General features: G+C 40.6%; 1 protein-coding gene across 1 annotated transcript in view; it reads left to right on the forward strand.

The window, feature by feature from the left end:
• The window catches only part of LOC308191832 (uncharacterized protein), a 563,294-nt gene that overhangs the window by 5,479 nt on the left and 542,021 nt on the right, over window positions 1–15,794 (forward strand). The window contains exon 2 of the mRNA XM_080584694.1: window positions 3,878–3,972. The gene's annotated coding sequence lies outside the window, so the exon portion shown is untranslated. The remainder of the gene's footprint in view (window positions 1–3,877; window positions 3,973–15,794) is intronic.

Genomic DNA, 15,794 nt, shown 5'->3' on the forward strand with positions numbered 1-15,794 from the left:
GGAAAAGGGATCAGCGAGTTTTTGCAGCTAAATAACAAGTAGGGAGGCTTTCCTTCTATTAGTGCTGCATAATAAACACGAAAGAAGTGATTCTGTGGTTTTGGTCCCATAAGCATATTCTCTAGAACATGTGCTTGAAATAACAGCATGCTTAGTATGTGAACAGAGGGGAAAATAGGCTTAGCAATAAGTCTCAGTGCATAGCTTGGACAGCTGTTGCCATGTGTGCTGTGAAAATTCCGGTTTTTAATGTGCCAAACTAATCTGCAGTTGTCCTGCAGCTGTGCCATGAGAACCACTAATGCAGCTGAGTCAGGGATCTCCAAGATAACAGCAAATAGGAATTGGTCTGAAATTAATCTGGCCTTGTTTGTGAGCAGGAACACACAGGCATATAATCCCTGGTGACACCAGGCTTTCCCACCAGCTAGCTGAAGCTGGCATTCTCCAGTCACCCACAGCGTTTCTCACGGCTCTCAGAGCCGTATTTACGCTTGGTGTAGGGCTGCCCCAGTCCCCTGAGCTCCAGTGAGCAGCACTGTAATCCAGGATCTTTCTGAATTGTCATGAAATATGCCTTTATGATGGCTTATTGAAATCTGGTTATTCAAGTCTTTGACTATCAAGGTCTTGAGAAAGGGCAAATGCCTGCACTGTAGTTTGGAGACTTAACTATTGTATTAGGATATTCCATTTCTTATATCTCTTGTACTGCTTTTGGGTCACCTAAAACATCCTGTTTCCCATCAGCCAGATGAGTATCTTTAAAACAAGAACAGTTTCTTGAGTGTATATTGCTATTTGGAGTAAAGCTTGCGGTTTTAACACTGACCGAGCAGAGCAGCGCGTGTTCAGTGTAATGCTGCTATCTGGAGAGCAGTATTAAAAGCATTTGTCATATGCTTTGTTCTTCTGCTTGCTGCATGGGTGTTTCACGTGGAAGAGATAAAAATGCTGCATGTGTTTGATGTGCAGCACAGTGCTCCTCCCTGAGATGTTCATCCTTACTAGCACTGCAGTTGCGTCCTTCTGACGCCATCCCACCATATCTACCAAAAAGCCCCTGGACTTTTATCTCTTGCATAGTTTAGTTTTCAATAAGTGTATCATATGTGGTAGTGTAAAATAGCCACACAGCTGTTCTCTGAAACCACAGGCCTCAGGTTTGAGGCTGAGCCTGGGAAAGGCTGGGTGTTGGCAAATTGAACTGAATGCAGCTCCCATTCCCGTAACTCTCATTTGGGTGACTTGTCATATGATGACCACAGGAAACATGGCCCATGCACGGTCTCCCCTGCTTTGCATTGTCCCGTGTAACAGTGAAACATGAAAAATTTCTTGTTTCACGGTGTTATCTTTTCCCTTGCCGTAGGTCTAACAGCAGCCAGTCCGAAACTTGTTTGATTGCTGATGGCTTTGCAGCAGAGGGGCTTTGTGCACAGCCTCTCATCCCATGGGAGAGTTTCCAGAGCATCTGCTCGTGCTGTGAGGGAGAGGCTGTGAGCCTGTCCAGTCCCTCAGACCATCTGCCAGCTGCTTATCAGGGGGCTGTGGGTGTTCTGGAGCCTTTGTGTTAGGTGCTGCATTGGAAGTGTTTGCTGTTCTTTGCAGTCTGATTTAATTAGGAAAAGAACAGTAGGGGTTCAGTTTAAAAAACAAAACAGGAAAAAAAACAACAGCAACACACAGAACAGACGTACTAAACATGTATTAAGCTGCTTTTTAAAATTCATTTTAAAACATTATTTAGAACTGAAACTATTCTACAGAGGTGAGCCAGCATAATTCAGTGAATTGCCTGGAATTGCTGATAAGGTAGATGTCAGTAATGGATGCAGAAGTTGCTGCATTGGATTATCCATATGGGCAATGTCAGTGTATCATCTGACTTGCTTTTATTTTGTACATCTGCTTGTTTGTGTCTAGACCTTCCCAGTCGCTTCTTTCTGTAGGGTCTGGTGTGGCCTTACTAAGAGCATATTTATCACTACTAATGATTATTTTCCTACCCCACTGGAAATTCTGTTTCAATGGCTTAATGTCCTCCTGTCACTTACTGCTTATTTTTGTGACTGAATCCTTCTCCTGAAACAGCTCAGTATCTGTAATGAATAAAGAATATAAGGCATTAGCTTGCTGGTATCCCATCCTATTGTAAGAAATCACTTGCTGCCTTGTATCTGTGCTGTTATTGCTTTCTTACGGCACAGATGAAATCATAGAGAAGGCTGGAGATCAAAACTATTTCTCATTATGTGTACATTGAAAAACATTAGCCTAATATCTTTCATAAACAGGAGGAATGACCTCAAATGAAAATAAGTAATCTGTTCATATAGGCTTAAAATATGGTTACGGCAGTAGAAAGAACTGAAAATCTTGTAGCTGTGCCTCCCTGCTGTATCTTATCTTTCAGATCAGTAGATAGGTACTAAAATGAGCACAAGGTCGGGGAACATCTTTTCAGTGTCTTTCTGGAGAGTGGTGTTAAGTTTCTTTTGTATCAAATTTTTCTGACTGGGAGGAGGAGAAATGTTTCTCTGCTTAGAAAACAAATGCACCTCCACTGTGGAATTGGATTATGAGAGTCCAAGATGAAAATGCGTTTGAAGGCTGAATTGACCTAATCTTCCCAGTTGGATTTTCCCATTTCAATCCATTCTTGGTGTTCTATTTTTTCAAAGAAATATTTGAGGTTAGGTGCCTTATACATACAGTATGTCTATATATGAAACCATACTCAGTTTCTCAGTGTTTAATTGAAGAAGGGAAGAATATGGTTCACAGGGAGCATAAGGCTGTGGAAATGTAAGAAATTCTGATAACACCACAGTGAGCACAAGTGATGTGTGCTTATACAAAGCATAAGCATGTATAATGGCTCATTGATGTAAGTTCATTTGATGTGAATTTAGCATTTCCAGAGCTCCCCTGCAATAGCTGTTTTAAGTTCAAATGCTTATTTTTCCATGCAAAACATTATTCTGCACATTCGCTCTTAAATTTTTATTAGAAAATTTTCTAATATAGTAGAAAGGGCTTTAGATTTTTGTCTTGCTTAAAATTTGATTTTCAGTTACGTGATAGGACTATAAGGCTGTTAAAAAAGATGATTTGGTCAATCCAAACACAATTGCTGTAGTCCATTTCAAGACCTGTAATCCTTTTCACTAACTTAAAATTCTTCTAGTTGGTAAAGTAGCTAGGCTATGAAGCATTTGTTCCCACTAACTGATTTTTTGGCCATGACAATGAAATATGTGGGCAGCAACATGCAACAAGGATAGAGATATTGATGACAGATTTCAAGTCACCTGTGATCCAAAGAGAGCATGCAGGGTGGATGCCTGATGCCTACCAAGTCCCAGAGCTAGGCAGGACAAGAGGAACAAAAGACCAGTAACATGCCCAGGAAAACACTAATTTTGTCTGACTCCACCTGGGTGCCAACACTTGTGAGGGAGAATCATTGAATCAAAAGCAGATCTTACATCTCACATCACTTTCTTCCAGTGATCGTGTTTTTCCTTTCTGCCTTTCCTTTCCAATTGCTTCAGCTTCAGAGGATGACTTTTCGTGGTCTTTATTTAAGCAGATGGGCTATCCTTCTTCAAAAGGGAAAACAGAAAAGCTATATTGGCAGCTGCTTAGGGGGAGAGGAGACCTTGTATGTGGGAGGTTTGGCTTTCACTGTGACCAAAAGAAAGTGGACCTGTGCCTATAGAGAAGCTGGCTATTAAAATAGCCTATTGCTACTGTGTGAAGGTGATTGATGATGTGGGGAAAAAGGAGAATAAGAAATAGTCTGGCTGTGATATTAGTCAAGTATGACCTAATGAGGATAAAAGATGATTGTTCACTGTTGTCTATTGGCTAGGGAGACAGTAGAGATGTATTTGGGTGATGCTACAGATGAAGGCCGTGCAACCTCTTTGAAGCTGGGCCCAGCTGTCAATTTTAGGATAATTCCAGGTGAGTTGCGTGGGTCACAGATGCCCTTCTGTGTTGGATTCTCCTGTTCACTGCTCTGTGTTCATGCAGAGTATGAGATGCTTAAAGAAAGAACGGGTTTTAAGCTGTTGTAGGAGGTTCCCTGCTGCATGTAAAATGTGTACTTAAAACCTACAAATTAAAACTTAGTGGTGAAATGTAGTCATTGCCTCTTACGAGTTGACATTGAATAATAGAAACTATATAAACACTTCTTACAGGAGGAAGGTGATATCCCAGGTTCTGCTATGTGTTGGCAATGTGGTGGCAACTAATGACTTGGTAGTGCTGATCCATGCCCTGCAGTTAAGGCTGTAAGAAGCCAGTATGCTTTGCATGTGATATGGATACACCGAAAGTAGAAGAGCAGGAAAGCAATTTAACTGGGTCATATATTAAAGAATTTTTTTTTCTCCCCATGTTAGTAGTGCTCTTAGAAGTAGATAAGTAAGCCAGTGACAAAAATACATTCTGCTTATGATTTGAGAGGAGATGACTGAGCAAGTGCGTGCAACAAAGTTTTATTCCAAGACTTGAAAGCAATTTGAATTCAGTATACAATAAATATCGTTCTTAGTTTCCATATACGGAAGCCACCCTACCATAAAGCAGGACTGGTTTTGTAGATTTTATGGGGATAAAAAACTTTCTCTACTTGCAAAGGATTCACAAAGTAGATTCATGAAGAATATTCATGAATTAACCAGATTAATTTCTTGATGTATTAAATCCATACCATACAAAATTCAAGAACATTTATAATAACAAACAAAACCCAACCCCCGAACATAATGAGAAATTAGAAGATCTAATGGGTAAATGTGGAGATACTAATACCTACTTGCGTGAAAGTTGCGTTGCCTCTGCGCTCATGGTATATTTTATGGGTGGTTTTTGTCAGTGTGCTGGTTTAGAGAGCTCGTGTTGTGAATCTTTACTTACAGGAAGCATAGTTCTACCTGGAAAAACGTTATTAAAAATCTTCTATGTATCCAGGATAGCCAGATGTAATTTGGCTTGTAAGCAAGAGAAGTAGACATTAAATTGGCATGTTATTTGTTTGCATTATCTAGGGTCTCTGAAGCAATTACTTCTGCATATGTTAGCAAGTCTGGAAGTCTTTCAGTCTGCATATTTACAGGGCAGAGACAATAGCCACAAGGTCTGATCCTTGAAGTAGTACAGAAGTTGACAGATCAGGTGTATGCCGATGCCTATAGTGGATGTACATAGGAGATGATTTTTTTTTTTTAGCATTAATAAATACTTGACTTCCAATGCTGGCCCTTTTACCTCATGTATCTGGTAACAAGGCTTGTGCACAAGCATTGTCTATTGCAGTCTCTAGGAATTTAATATTAATTCCCTTCATCTGGGTAGTTCTGCTGCCTTGGCTGAGAATACTTTATAATTAGTGACATTTTTCACTTTGGTCCATTGCTTGTTCCTGCTATTTTCTCCACATGAGAAGAGTTAGTTTTATTTTATAAGTGGTTGATAATACAGTGTATACTGTTTCTGGGTGTTAATGTGTGTAATCTAGAAACTCACCTCCTGCCTGCCCACTTCACTGCAATCCACAGCAGGCAGAGCCTTCAGCCAGCAAAGGCAGTCCTAGGACTTAATTTCCTTTCTGCTGGAGGACTCTAAGCATGCATTTTCCACTTCTATGTCAACTTGGCTTTAAAGGGCCCTGAAATAGGTTTCTTGTACTCCCTCTTGTTGAGAGGAATAATTTCTACAGGATGTTTAACTACCAATTGGTCCAAAAAGCAAAAGCTGCTATATAGCTGAACCCTTCAAGCACTCCCTAGGGAAAGGAAAGCCACCACTCAAGTCCATCAGTGTGCTTTGATTAAGAAGTGAGGGAATAGGCAGCATCTCCTATTCTCTCTGGTGAAGACTGCAATTACTAGGCATCAGAGTGGTACTCCTCCCGAAGCAGGAGGAACTGATGTTTGGTGTCTCCCACCCACAATGAGCACAGCAAGGTCTGTCTCCTTGTGTGAGGGTGGTGCTCCCTGAAGTGTGGGAGAAGTTGGACAGTTCACTTGCTGATATGTTAGACTGTGATTGAAAGAAATGTAAGAAAATGGGGAGAAAATATCCCATTTAGCCTAAAAAAAAAAAAATTGTAGGAAGGTACTATAGGGAGGCAGACCGTGACACACTATCATGCCTGCTACCCTGCAGCAGGATCATCAGCCCTTATTTGAAATAATGATCTTTGTTCTGGATTTCCAATGGAATAAGCCAGCTATTTACCAGCGTGCCAAGTTGTGAGATCGATTAAGAATTGAAACAGTTTGCATCTGCAGATGTGCTGTGCACAGTCAAGTATAGGGGCATCAATATTTCGTTAAATCAAGACCAGTGTTTGTATGGACACTTTGATTACAGATGTTGTTCAGTTTAGAGTTTCTCTGGGGGTCCCTTTTTTTTTTTTTTTGCTATAGGTGCACATGAGCACAGCACAGTTTCTTCAGTTTCTTTGTGCCTCGGTAGGCAGAAGTTGGGTGGGAGGCCAGGAGAGGGAAGGGAAGGTTTAGAGGAGAGTTCCTACAATTATTTCAGTATGTTACAAAAGTGATCCAAATCCCAGAGGAATGGCAAGGGAAGCTGCAAGGCTGCAATGCTCTGCAGCCTACTGGAGATGTGACCCAGGTCACTTCAGGCAGAGAAAGAATGTGCCATTCTTAAATTTCATATGGATGCAGATGGTGACCTAACTTGAGTAAAGGATTTGTGGCTGTGGGTCCCAAACAGGGATGGCTGCTTCATTTTTGTCCAGAGGTAATTCCTTAATTATTCCTCTCTTTCCACATTATGCCTCTTAATTGCACATCTCTCTTTTCTGTCTTGATGACCAGCCAAGGTCTACTCATCTGCCAGATCTTGTGGGCACAGACAGCCACCTCTCCATGTGCTGCGGATATGGAGTTTGATATATCAGCTGGGGTTCTGGATTCCAGTAGATTTCATAGTACCTAAAAGTTAGGGGTTGCAACTCCTCACTGGTAACTGAGCCTCTGGGAAAGAGTGCTTCTAAGCCGTATAAATGCAGAGCTCCAAATTTACAGTGAAAATTTACATTTCTTCTGGGATTTAATTATCTTTTGAAGAATAACTTGGAGAGACGTGGTGCTTTCAAGTGTTGTGGACAGGACTACAGAGCAATAATGTCCTTGAAAAGCATGGAGCAAGCCGAAATCTCAGCTCCTTGCAGCATCTCTCACTAGCTCAAATCCATAAGTCCCCATCTGTTCAAATGCCTCCACAGGCACACTTGTCTGCAATAACATTCAAGTAGTTATGACTAATCAGGTAAAGAGATGGCATTTACAGATTTCAAGTGTCTGTGTAACTGAGGATAGCTCAGGATATTCCCAGAGCTATGACGGGCTGAAAGCAGTAGCTCTCTGACACTGTTCATGTATTGTCCTTATGACACTTTTTTTAACTGGTGCCACTCAGGGCAGCTGTAGCTAAGAGAGTTTACGTGGCAAATGGGGAAATTCGAACTTCCTTACGCTATGCTTAGCAAGATGTTTTTCAGAGGTTCAGATGACACTCGAGTAGGGGTATATTTTATTGAACCATGCAGTTCTCTGTCTTAAGAAATGAAGGTCATGATGAATGTGAGCACAAGAGATGTGGGGTGTGCTGTGCACAAGGCCACGGTCTTGAACCCATCTACCTGCTAGTACAATGGGAGGCCACGGAGTGGCTGTTGGCAGAAAAGTTATTGTTGTGTACCTTCTCTACAGTTTTTGAGTCAAATACTTCTCAGCTGATGAGGGCAGTAGACAGTAGATGCTCTGGCCAGCTGGGCTCTCCAGTTTCTTGCCTAGGTAGCTGAAAAGACGTGACCCCAGTGAAAGGTGCCTGGAAGAGAATGCAGTAGAAATTTGGATGGCACATCTAAACCCACTTATGTCTGATCCCAAAAAGATGAGGTCAGCAAAGCAAGTCAAGTGATGAGACAGGTTTAGCACCAAATTCCTGTGCTCTAATTTAAGGCAGAGCTTATCTCAGTAAGAAGCCTGGTGCACTCACTTCATTTTCAAGGAGCGCAGAGGTATTTCTCAGGGTACTGACCACGGAGTGATGAAGAATACGTTCACCAGGCAAGGGGATTATGAGCAGATGAGCTGATTGCATTGCTTTCTTCTCTCTGAGGGTGCTGCTGCCATTTGCTGAATCAATTATTTAGGTTTCATGAATTAGTGATTGATTAATTAAGAGCCGTATTGAGAGTCAAGGAGTTCACTAAAATAACACAATCCTTTTATGACTGAAATACTAGTATGAGGGGTGACATTTATTTTCTTACCTGCTTCTGTTAAAGATGATTTTCCCCCAAAATGAGGTATTTGGGATGGTCACAGAATGAAGATACCCTCTGTTCTGTAGAGGTTTTCTGATGAGATGCATGGAACAAAATTAGCTGCATTTGCTAGCAGATCAGAACATGTCCTGTACATTGTACAGGGCCATGCTTACTTTTGTCACTGTAGGTCATTTGCTCATTCATTAATAAAAAATGCATTAAATTCAGTTACCATTGTCTTTATGGGCCATTTCTAAATGTGGTACATTTAATAGGCCATCTAAAATTCTTCCCTTTTGCTACAAGCCTCAATTTTAAAATGTGACCTTAACATTTTCACAGCTGTAGCAGATAGTTTTTTTTTTTATCTTTGGAGACATACAATACTTCTAGAGGTCCAAATAGCATTGAAATAAAATGTCTTAATGGAGATGCAAAAAACACTAAATACCAAGCTGAAAATTGTTCTGACAGAAGGAATTATTCTGAGATGTGGTTTTGCACTAGGACTAGGCCTTCTAGTATATTGTTTTGTATCATTCTGCATGAAATTTAGCCCCGGTTGTAACATGCTGAATGTGATGACTCTACCAGAGTTTGACTGAAGTACAGAAACTATGGTTTGTGCTCACTATGTCTAGTGGCATTAAAGGATTGAAGCATGCAATCTGGGGATATGAAGGGTGTAACTTGTCCTAGTGTAGACGGGAACAGGGAGGACTTACCTTGGGGCCATCACTTCCTCCTCAATCTCAGGTGGTCTGTCCAAGAGGCCAGCCCTGTGGAATAGGCAGGAGGCTGGCAGGGCTCAAAACACACTCCTAGGGGGCATTTTGCTGCTGTTTTGAAACAGTTTGCTTTGAGTTTATTTTTGCTTAGCTGTGATTGCTTCGGAAACTGCTTTGTAGCTAACCTCTAGAGTAGCCTCAGCGCTGGTGAGACATCCTGTTGTTTTTCTGGCTTGTCTTTCAGAAGTAACAGTTTCTGAAAATGGCTGTAGAGCTTACATTTTATTCTGACTTGAGCACTTAGAAGATAATTCTAATCAGATATTTTCTAAAGCCTTGACAATAGGAACTGAAAGGAACAGAAAGCTGTATCAAGGCCACTTTTGCTTCCTGGAGCCCAGTGCTTGCTGTCTGAATTTTAAATGCATATAAATCAGGAATGCTTGTGGTGCACAGCACTGACCGTTTGTGCAGTGCAATGCATAGATGCCCCTAAGGAAAATCTCTTTATGAGAGGGAGGCCAGCAGCAGCCATGAATAAATGCTAGGGTGCATTTCTGGACTGAGATATTTACTGTATAATGACTCTATAATGAAAAAGAGTGCGCACTAAATAACTTCTGTCAGTAAGTACTTAAAACCCAGCTATTTTACTGATTCTCAGAAGAATACGCCTGCTTGTTCATGCTAGCTTTTTTATTCTTTCCAGAACTGTATACATTTATAGTGGCGATCAGCCATACATAGTAAGAAGCATGTTTCTCATCTTGTAACTCCTTTCTTCCTGGCCTCTTGGAGCTAAGATTGCAGAACCCTTGTGCTTGGCAGGTTCTTGAAATTGCTATGCTTCTTCTTGAGCCTGGAATTGCATTTTTAATATCTTGGCAGATGGTGTTCAAACGCTTACGAGTTTTACACCCACAGTCCTCTCTGGTGCCAGTTGGGTATTTCTTCTGAGGAGCATTTTTCTTCTCTAATTACAGCATGCTGCGGGTTTTTTCCTCCTCTTCTCTAGCAGTAACATGTTTCTGCAGCCCAGGATATGTTATTACTATCGCACAGTTTGGAAGGTGGAAAGCACTGACCTTCAAAGTTGTTGCTTCTGTTTCCCTCTCCCTTGGTTTCTGCTAATGTGAAATTCAATTCCATTAATGTTTTGTAGCCTGTTATGCATCTCCAAGTAGTTGACTGTTACAGTAAAGGGGAAGAGATTGGAAGTGCTGTTTGGCAAACAGTCTCGGCTGTATAGGCTGTCTGCTGAGTAAATAAACCCACCAGTTAAATCTATCAGTGTGCATTTAAGTATAAGAGAGGGGAAAAGAAGGCCTTCTCTTGAAATATAAAGAATATAAAAATGAGGACATCACTTTTTGTAAAGGTTAATGGGAGACAGATAATGTCATTGTCATATTAAGGAGCTTTCAGCATGGAAAAAAACACATTTATCCTGATCTTTGGAACACTGCATGGCAGCCTCATGTTTGAGTCACTAAAATGGACTCCTAGGACATCTGTACCAGTATGAAGGCTTAAAGTAGTAGTTTGGAAACTGGGTAGCAGAAAGAAAATGTAGAGACGGGAAGAGAGTGGTGGAGTGGTGCTTTCTTGAAGCAGGGCTGGAGGATTAGCCTGGCTGCAAATACGCAGGGTGCCTGTGAAGCATCCTCCCTCAGATGGCATGCCCCAGCTCCGAATGGTCTGGAACCGTGTTGTGGTTGACTGCCTCTAGTCCCCAGCTACGAAATGCCCCATCCCAGCGCCAAGGGCTCTCTAGCCATCAGGACCATCCCAGGGATGATGATGGGGCCAGTCTAAGGCCAGATACTGTCTGTCTCTGTAACCTGCCTCCTTCCTTGGTTCTTCTGAAATTATGACCACAGAACCTGGATATCAAGCTGGGGTGGGTGTAAATATTCCTGCATCTGGACTCTAGGAACATCACTAACTGCTGTTTAGGAGCTCTATATTGCTAGTGAAGAAAAAGCCCTTTGTTTTTAAATTGGCACCCAGTATATCTTTTCAAACAAACATGAAAAATCTGTGTATAATATCTTTTGTAGATTAGGTGATAAGTGCAGTTGATTGGAAAAAGAACTGTGTTACAACAAAGGGAAAAATTTGAGCTTAGACATTTGTTTTTAATTTTCCCCCTTGCTATGTTTCCTTTTTTTGCTATTACATCTTCTATTCATATCTTCATTTAAGTCATTCCCAAATAAAATTATTGCATGTTATATGTAGGAGGTTAAAGCCATTCTATGTTTACTTCATTTTATTTGTTCTGGATTTAGAACTAAAGCCTTTTGATAGAGGTAGTCTATACAAAGCGTTGTTTCATATTATGGAACATGCTGTTATGCTGTTTGTTCTATTAAAAATCTAAATGAAAATTGCAAGTTGGTATTGCTCAGAGAGGACCAGGAGGAACATTACTGGACTTCTTGTTAACTAGGGAGCTTCTCTCCACTGTCTCAAACAATAGACCTGGGAGCCTCGAAAGTTTTCAGAGCATCTAGGCAAGTTTATCTGGTGGTACAGTCACTTGTTACCTGTGAGTTTGTGCTACTGTCTGGTTCTGGAACTGTAGTACATACTCAAAGAACAGGAGAGAAGAAAGAGATGGTGGCTTCAGGGGGAGGACGTGTGTTATGTGAATTCTTTCCTCCTAAACTCTAACACCTCAGCTGTCATGAGTGAAGCAGGATAAACATTCTTCTCTTGTAGGGTTTTGGCGGTCACATACTGATGTTAGTTCTTTTCAAGTATGGGACTAACATGCTACATCTCTCTGCTATACCCCTTTTCATGGGAAGATGGGTTCTATTTTATTAAATCTTTTCCAGAAATAAGGCAGAGATTGAAGTGATGTCATGATGGTATTCTGACATTGTGTTATTTAAGCATTTCAGTTTTAGCTTACCAGGGTACTGCCCAGAGGAGGTACAAAGTGTGCTACACCCTTGTGTAATACGCTGTCTGCAAAGCACATGCAAGTACCAAGGATATGACTAACACAACCAACTACATATATGTTAACTTATGAAATGGCTCTATAGAGAGAATGCCAGGTTTCCCAGGGAAGCACTTGGTATATCTGAGGGTTTGGATCTCACCCAGTAGATGCCCCTATGGGGGGAAGAGAGGTATGGCCTGTTGACTGATCCCTGAAGTCAGCAATATCCTCTTGGCTTGTCTGTGATGGTATCTTTCCTAACATTTTTCCCTCTCTTGAGAAATTTTATACTATTTTCTTGTTTTTAGGTGGAGCTTGAGTGACTCTAGTCATATGTACCTTTGTTACAATTGGTATAAAATTTTCTCAGTTTTGCTTTAAGGGAATAGGCTCAGAGGAATTCAGAGTGCATGCTCAGTGAGCGGTGGTTGCACCTTGGATTACAATGAGATTATAATGAGCAACATTCACCCAGAGAGTGTGATTTTGTTATCAGGTTGGCTCAGGGCTGGCCATGCAGTCTGTCAGGTCCATGGTACCATCAGGTCCCCCTTCCCACAGAGCCTGGCCGTGGTGTCTTCATTCCTCTCCACCCTCCGTGCTATTTCTCTTAGAGTCAGCACAGCAGGCTCCCCTGGTGGTGCCAATATCTAAGGTTGCAGTTTGTGTTGCCAAGGGAACTATCATGGAACAGATTCCTTGCATATCTACCTCATCTCACCCTGGGAGTTTCCTCACCGCTGAACCCTCTCTTAAGATGTGGATGTAGGTTTAGTTTCAATAAACCACCTCCAGCTACTATTCCACACACATTTGTACTAAATAACACTTTGACAAAAAAAAAAAAACAATCCAGTTCCAGTTGTTGTGGAAAACCTGTTTCCTATATGACAGATTCCCTTTCCTGCCTTGAGTTAGAATTGCATTCCTTGTCTCTGCACTATTTATAGATGCTTTAAATTACAATGCTCATTCTAACAATACCATAAAATACTTGTTATTAATATTTCCATTTTAGGCGTTCTGTGGGTTCCATCACATCTGACTATTTCTGTGAAAATCAGCAGAATTTTAATTGGCTTAGTTTCTTCAAGTCAGTGGTGGATGTTCTGCCTTCACTTGTGCTTTACTTTGTGTTTAACAGTTGTGTTTCCCTGCTGTTGTTGTGCATTTGGCATTGTTAGGCATACCGCAGTAAATCCAAATGGACACATTTATGACTAGCTTCCCGTCTTATACGGTTGAATTATGCTGTATTTAAAATAACTTCCAAAATGTGCTGATGTCTTTACTCCACTTGCAGCTTGAGCAATTGAGTAACTGTATCATCATCAAAACTTGTTTCATGATTATTTGTTTGGGGACTAACTTTCAAAATGTAAGATTCTGCTTCCTCGGATTAAAATGTCATGTGGCTGCTGCTAGCTGCATTATAACATAACCTGATATGGGGTTCTTTTTTGTGCGAGGCAATTTATAAACAAAACCTAAGAGGCTATGGTTTCTGCCTCAGATTCCCAATCCAGGAAATAGTTAAACCTCACATGTGACAGGATGCTAACTGTCATAGGGTGGGCTGACCCAGGCCAGCTCTGTATAGAGAAAGTCTATATTGGAATAAAATGTCAACAGGGGATTGCTGTGGAGTAACTGTTCTGGCCAGTCTTTCCTCAGAGAAGAACTTGTACGTGCAGAACAATAATGAATGAGACTGCACAAATAAAATTACCTAAGTGTGTAAATGTATTCTTATAGAGGTTGGGATTTGGAAATGTAACCTCTGACAGAGGACTCAACAACCAGTTACGTAGTCTTGAATATAATATTTGTTTTGTTGAGCTGTTGCTTTTTTCTGTTACCCACGAGAAGAGGTAGATACTGAGAGAGCAGAAGAACCTATGACTATTTCAGCTTTGATGCTGTTGGAATCAGATGGATTCTTCACATCTCTACAGTGGTGCAGATGCTTAAGAGCCTTTCTGGTGCAGCCTTGAATCCTGTAACATCTTTCATCGAGGAAAGATCCTAAAAGGTGATTGGTAGATCTGTTGGTTTTGGATACCCAACACTGAAACTAATTTGTGGCAACTTACCGTTCTTCTTTGTTCTTGCTAAACACGGGGCCTGATCCCAAGTCGGGGTAGAGGTTAGTGGTTTCATCATATAATCACCATCTTAAAGGTTTTTCTAATTTCTTTCCATGGCCACCTTATCTGTGCAACCTAATGTTGAATAATATCTCAACCCGTTTTTTATTACTGAGGATGTTAGCTCTCCTTTTCATAGCTGACTGCTATTCAAAGCTTGATAGTGACTCCTCCATCTTCCTTTTTGAGGATGCTTTTCATGCTGGATAGCTCAGAAGACCTGATTTACATCAATTTCTACTGCTTCCTTTTGAAAGCAGTGACTTCTGAGCTGTGGTATATATATGACAGTCTTTGTCCTCAGCAGCTGGCAGTTAGTTACACCGTGGCTTGTCCTATCTTGACCCTAGTGTTTTCATTCCTGTTAGGAGTGGGGGAATAATTTGTTTCACTGCTGAGAACTGGGACTATTGTGCCCCCTCTATCTCCTGCTAACAGTTGTTCAGTTACTTGTTATTTTAAGTTGATGTTTTAACAGTTAGGATGCAGTGAAGCCTATGTGAAGAAGGATTTGGAGGTTACTGGAAGGAAGGTGATGCTGAGGAATGGGACAGGAATGAGGAGAAGGATGAGAGAAGGGAAACTAATACCATTTGGGAACATATCAACCTTGTTTGATCTTACTGACTGTTCAGGTTCTGAGCCAACATCTGAAGAGAGTAAAAATGTTAAAGTTCTCCGTTTTTACTACAGAGATTCAGATTCAGACTTCTGCACAAACTGCTTATGGCTGGCTGCTAAAAGTTCTTCTGTGATTTGAATGCCACCTATGATCCTAAGTTTCAAGCCAGACTTGTTGGCCATTACTGTGTAAGGAATTTTGGCTTCTCTGAGGGTTGCCATATGTCATCTGTTACTAGTGATGTGAATTCCCAAGCACTTCCTGGGACTTACTACATACTTATTCTGGAGGGATGACTTCCTTGTGTGTGGCCAATTTATAACTCATTGCAAATTTAGCATCACTTATTTTAAAACCAGGCACTTCCTTAACCTTAAACCTCTTTACAAAATAATTATAGGGAAATGTTTTGGGGAGCTAAAAATGTAATACCATGTTTTCATTTTGTCGTGGCATTTTTCTCTGCCAGTTTTATTTCTGTAATATAGTTTGTTCCTTTTACAAGACTCTGTAGTGAGCGTAAATAGTGGAATTAAAAGATGCAATCCATTCTAGTTCTTCTATATCTCAACTAATGCATATTCAACCAATGCTAACTTAGATTTTATAGCCATGTTTAGGATTAATAACATATAAAATCTAAATATTGCATCATTTTCAAGACTCTACTACTGGTCTGAAACAAAGGAAACATCTACACTGGTCATTTCTTTGAGTATGAAGTCAAACATTTGTCAGTGAATATGTGCATTTTAAAAATAAGCTGAAAAAGATGCATGTAAAAACTAACTATAATAGTAACTATAAAAAGTAAATATAAAAGCTAATAATACACAAACAGTCTGTCCCTGTAACTTATAATGCTTTGTAAATAACTGTTTTTCACGCTTATGTTACATGATTTTTTCTCTTGTTGATAGCTTCCATTATTGGTGTAGAATTGTCTCTTAGCATGTAAAAATAAACTTAGAACAGTGATAGCATGGATTTAATGACACAGATGAATAACTTCTAATGCATCCAA

This window comes from Anser brachyrhynchus, assembly GCF_964034855.1.
Source record: "Anser brachyrhynchus genome assembly, chromosome: 3".
Classification (NCBI taxonomy): Eukaryota; Metazoa; Chordata; class Aves; order Anseriformes; family Anatidae; genus Anser; species Anser brachyrhynchus.